Here is a 5,860-nt window from a genome sequence, read left to right on the forward strand (position 1 = left end):
ATTGGGGGTGCATACCTATTTGGCCATAGATCTTAAGAAATCCAAATTGTTATTTAACTAGGCAAAATTAGTAGACTTATTAATGAACAAATAACAACTAGTGGAGGCCTATATTATGAAAGGAATAAGTTTCATTTGGGGGTTAAATAAGGTAGAAACAACACTCAGTGAACACATGGAAGCCAGAGACTAAGAGTTTAATTTAAAAGGACAATCTCTGGAGTTCTCTGATTCTAGAAATCAGCTTTCTTTTTAATAAAAGTGATATATTAAGTGATTAGTTTCTTCTCTTGGGAGCCTACATCTGTCTCTATATTGGTTCCAGACTCAGGATGGGGAGAAGGGATGAAGTACTTATTGATCCCCTCAGACTCCAACATCTTGGTAAATGGGCAGGCAACCTTGAGAAACAAATAAGAAACGGATGAGGGAGGGGACAAAATATCATGGGAAACCAGTGTTTTGATCAAGGCTGGGGCTTTACTGTGTTAGGCCACGTGGGTTTTCAAGCCTGAGTGGGGCACAGAGTCAGACAGGTAACTTGAGACTCTTTTGGCAGCTTTGGCTGACCTTGCAGGTGTAGCTGAGGCAGGGATTAAGTGTTTTTCGGCATTGTTGGGTGGAATAATATTGCAGCTTTTATTGTGTCTCTGAGCCAATTCTTCAGATCTGCAGTGTGAAGTCCAAGAGTAGATGTATGGCATGGCCTTAAGACGTGGCTACTAGGTAGGCCTTGTCCACTTCCAAGATGTGTCACCTGCTCTGGGACCCTCAGGTCACTGTTCTTGGTGTGAGCCCCACACAGCAACAGAATGGGGGGGAAAGCTCTTTAGAGAGAGGAAAACTGTGTCTTTTCCACATGGTCCATTCGAGTCAAAGAGTCTTTAGTAGCAGATGAAAATGCACCCCAGAGGGTTCTGTTGCCTACACGAAATAAATGAAGAATGTGAGCAAAACAGAGGAAGTTATGAAGAGTTCTTTGACAATGATTATAACTACCTACGGCACTTGAAAGAATCATCTGGGCCCTATGGGCTTAAATTCAAAATACCTTCAGCGTAACAGGAGAGATGAGAAAGGGGAAACTTTAATAATTCTAGGCCATGGATTTACTTTGCCTTAATCAGAGTTTGCATCAGAATTTAAGGAAGGTATTGAATTGGTAAATAAAACAGCTGCTATTTTGGGTCCTCAACTGGATTTGGATCTTGACGTTGTTGCAGCTCTTGGTGATGATTTCGACTTTGTTATCCAGCATCTACGTGAAAATGATTTTATCCTTCAGGCTGATGAGGAACAAGAGAGGAAGAGGGAATAGATGGAAAGAAATCTAAAGCTGAAAATGGCAGTGAGTGGAAAGATATGGATGGGAAGGAAAGTGATAGGGAGGAATGATGACTATGATTTTTTTTTTTTTTTTCTTTTTGTGGTACGCGGGCCTCTCACTGTTGTGGCCTCTCCCGTTGCGGAGCACAGGCTCCCGACGCGCAGGCTCAGTGGCCATGGCTCACGGGCCCAGCCACTCCGCAGCATGTGGGATCCTCCCGGACCAGGGCACGAACCCGTGTCCCCTGCATCGGCAGGCGGACTCTCAACCACTGCGCCACCAGGGAAACCCGATGACTATGATTTTTAAAACCCGTTCTCAAATGAAGATGATTTCGTCTGCCTGTGCAAACCTCGTGAAGTATAGGAAGCCAATTTTTTAGGAAGAAGAAATAAAAGGTCACTTCATAGAGAATTCTATTACTTCCTCAGTCGCGAGAAGAAATGAGCAGCTGACCCTACATGAGCAGTTTGAGAAGTTTTATGAGCAATTAAGATGATAACAAGATTGGAGCGCCAGATAATGCCAAATTGGAGGGTTCCATTCATGTATCAATAGATAGCAATCGGTTACATGAAGTTTTTAATGACGAATGCAAAGAGAAGGCAGAGAATTGTATGAAGTTGAATACACTTTAAGACTCTTGAGGATGAAGGTCTGCCAGTTAATGATATTGATGAGTCTGAGGAAGAAGAGATGGTTTCTCTAGTTCTAGAAGAAGCAAAAGAGAAGTGGGATTGTGAATTCATTTGTAGCACATGCTCACATTTATTCAACCATCCTTAGCTTATCAGATATTAACCAAAGCCCAAACAAATCCAAGTATTTAATAGGACAGGAATACCTCTCAATGGCTTACCAAGGAAAGGACTCACAGCAAAACAAGTTAATAAGTGCAGATGATTAATGGCAATGATCTACTTAAGGTATCAACTCAACCACGTTCTAAAAATGAAAGCAAAGAAAATAAAAGAGCAAGAAAGCAAGTTATAAAAGAAGAGCACAGGGAACAGAGAGCAGAGAAGAAAGCTAACAAATTAGCCTTCAAACTGAAGAAACGAGAGCAGGAAAACGAGTGCTGCATTTGAAGAATGTTGAGGGTCCAGAGTTATAAAAATGGGACATTTAAGAAAAGGCACATCCCCCATTAAGGACTCCTCATTATGTTCAATCATGAATTACAATCTTCAAATGACAAAACTCTGCAATTGTTATTGATAGGTACTGAAAAAACAAGTGTAGTATTTGAACTAATTTTATAGCTCAATTATAAAATAATTGTAGAACAAGTTTTCCCTGCTGACCATCATGTACATCCTGTCATAGTTTTATTTTAATTGTAATGTCTATTTACGTTGTTTTGAAGGTTTAATTAAATTTAATGTTATGCTATAAACTTTACATTATCGCTAAAATAAATAATTTCATGAATGTGAAATGTTTGGATAAATTATTAGAAAATATCTTCATGACTTAAATCCAAAGGCAGCAAAGTTCCATAAGGGCCATGATACTAATGGGTGGAGTCTTAGTTTTAAATTCCTAGTGCAGGCCCTCAATGGGCAGGTGTAATTCAGCTGCCCTGATAATTTTCCTTCTTATTCTGCTTTAAACTATACTCAGGGCCAAGGAGAAATCTGTGAAAGCGTTCACTTTAGGAGTCATGCAGCTTTGCCTATGGCCTCAAAACTCACCCTCTCACCACTGTAACAGAGAGTGTCTTTAATACACAGATTCTGATGGTAGTTTTAGATATGAGACCCAAACTATTATTTCACCAAGGGAAGAGTGATAGATTTTAACAATGAACAACTAAAAATGGAGGAAGCTGTTATAATAAAAATACTATTTCATCTTCTTTTCTTAAGGTAAAGAAACAATCCTGAAAATAAGGCAACAAAGCCTAAGAAAGTGATTTAACAGGGATGTTTCTGGAACATTCTAAATCTAGAAATCAGATATGCTTTAGAAATTAGGAAGAAATGGGGGACTTCCCTGGTGGTCCAGTGGTTGGGAATCCACCTTCCAATTCAGGGGACATGGGTTCGATCCCTGATGGAGAAATGGGATCCCACATGCTGTGGGGCAACTAAGCACGTGCACCACGCCTACTGAGCATGCAAGCCACAACTAGAGAGCCTGTGCTGCAACTGCAGAGCCCATGCACTCTAGAGCCTGCATGCCACAACTAGAGAGAGAAGCCTGTGCACCGCAACGAAGAGCCTGCATGCCGCAGCTGGGATCCAACACAGCCCCAAATTAAATAAATAAATAAATATTTAAAAATATATAAATTAGGAAGAAATGGGAGTGGTTTGAAAAAGATGCCTGAGTCTTATTCGCAGAATTGGAAAATTTTCAGAATAGTAACAAACAAAGAAAAATAGTATCATTAAAATAGAACTAGAAGAAAGTCTGAGATCTTAAAGAGGCAGGTGAGACACAGTGAAAAGGGACATGAAATGATTCTCTTCAGAGGCCAGGCTAGAAAGACATAAAAAAAGGTATGCCCTAACGGCAGTTTTTGAAAACCCCCAAAGCAGCTCCAGATTACAAACTAGCTCTGCTAGCCAGCTTCAAAGATGCCCTCAATGTTCCCAGCCTCATAATATTCACGCCCCTATACAGTTTCCTCCTACTTTGTATCTGGGTTCGTTGGTGTGACCAGTGGAATAAGGCAGAAGTGGTAGGTTACTTTCAAGGGTAAGTCATAATAAGATATTGTAACTTTCTTCTTGCTCTCTCTCTTAAATCACGTTCCCTGCTGAAACCAGCTGCCATGTCGTGTGAACACTCAGGATGCCCTTTTAGGCCAATATGCAAGGAACCAAAACCTTCTGCCAAAGTCAGTGAGGAACCAAGAGATCCTGCCAAGAACCATGTGAGTGAGCCATCCTGGAAGTGGATCTTCAAGCCCCAGGAAAATGGTCAGATGATTGCAGACACACACACAGAAAAAGACTAAAGAAAATGTCCATCTGTGGGGTGTTGTAACCATGAATGTTTTTTGTTTTCTCTGTAATGTTTATATATTCAAAGTTTTCTAAAACTAGCACTGTTTTAAAATTCAAGATTAGAAAAGGCAATGATATAAGTAATAGGTATGGAGGGGCACGCATGGCCAAGAGCGTGGCTTGAACAAAGGCACAGAACCAGACAAGGATGAGTTAACAGCTGGGTGAGATTGGCGACCCCCCAGGAGAGCCTGAAACTAGGACTCGATGCAACTGATCCAGTACAGAAGTGGAGAGGTGAGACCAAGAAGGGAAGGAAAGCAATACTAATGTGTTCAACAGTAAGATACCAGAGTGGGCAACTGGAACTCAAGTCCATTGGAGACTTCTGGGGGATCCACCCAAAAGAGAAAACAGCTGGGGAATTTAATCACCAACCCTCTTTGTCATTGGTTGATGGCTTTACAGCGATGTACAGCTCTTGCAAACTACCTTATACCTAGACTAAAGGCAATCCTGCAGCCAAGGTGCTCATGGTAAGAAGTGTACAGGAATGCAGAGGATTGGGGAAAGACAGTCACACACACAACGAAGAGTCTGCTAATCTGCCACGTGAGCAAAGGATATATGTGGGAGGCACCGGCCAATGACACTGGGAGGATAGACTGGGATTGGCTTGTGGCTTTCTAGTCCTAAATAAAGAGTTTGGACTTTATTTTACGAGCACTTAAAGAACTAAAGAGTTGACTTAAAATAATTTTTATTATGCAAAATTTCAAACATATATAAGATTATAAGGAACAGTAAAGTGAACCTCCATGTGCCCATCAACTAGTCTGAGTAAGCATCAACTCTGGCCTATCTATCTACACTCCCATCCATGTTTTCTCACTCCATATGAGTTGAATCAAATCCAAGTATCATATCAATTATTCATAAATACTTCAGTATATATGCATAAAAGATAAGGGCCTCTTTCCCTTTCTAATACAACCTCAAAACCACTATCAGATCTAAAAATAATAATTCCTTGGGACTTCACTGGTGGCGGAGTGGTTAAGAATCTGCCTGCCACTGCAGGGCACATGGGTTTGAGCCCTGGTCTGGGAAGATCCCACATGCCTCAGAGCAACTAAGCCCATGCACCACAACTACTGAGCCTGTGCTCCAGAGCCCAAAAGCCACAATTGCTGAGCCCACATGCCACAACTACTGAAGCCCATGCACCTAGAGTCCATGCTCACAAGAGAAGCCACTGCAATGAGAAGCCCGTGCACTGCAACGAAGACTAGCCCTGGCTTGCCGCAACTAGAGAAAGCCAGTGTGCAGCAACGAACACCCAACACAGCCATAAATAAATAAATAAATTTATTTATTTTAGAATTCCTTAATACCATCAAATGCCCAGGCAATGTTCAAATTATTAATTGAATGAAAGTTTTTAAGAGAAAAATTCTGTGGGAAAAGTTACTCTCATACCAGTATACAAGATGTATTAAAACCAAAAGAACCAGCAAAGAGAAGGGGGAGTATAAATGCTATCACAACAGGACAGACATGAGAAAGCCAAGGTGTGAGC

At 41.1% G+C, this 5,860-nt stretch overlaps 1 pseudogene across 1 annotated transcript; it reads left to right on the forward strand.

Moving 5' to 3' along the window:
* The first annotated feature begins 1,342 nt into the window (after positions 1 to 1,342).
* Positions 1,343 to 2,441, forward strand: LOC309961092 (protein LTV1 homolog; annotated as a pseudogene). Its single transcript has 2 exons — positions 1,343 to 1,348; positions 1,710 to 2,441. The product of its transcript is annotated as a protein LTV1 homolog (transcript).
* Positions 2,442 to 5,860: the final 3,419 nt, after the last annotated feature.

This window comes from Leucopleurus acutus, assembly GCF_964270905.1.
Source record: "Leucopleurus acutus genome assembly, chromosome: 4".
In the NCBI taxonomy this organism is placed as follows: Eukaryota; Metazoa; Chordata; class Mammalia; order Artiodactyla; family Delphinidae; genus Leucopleurus; species Leucopleurus acutus.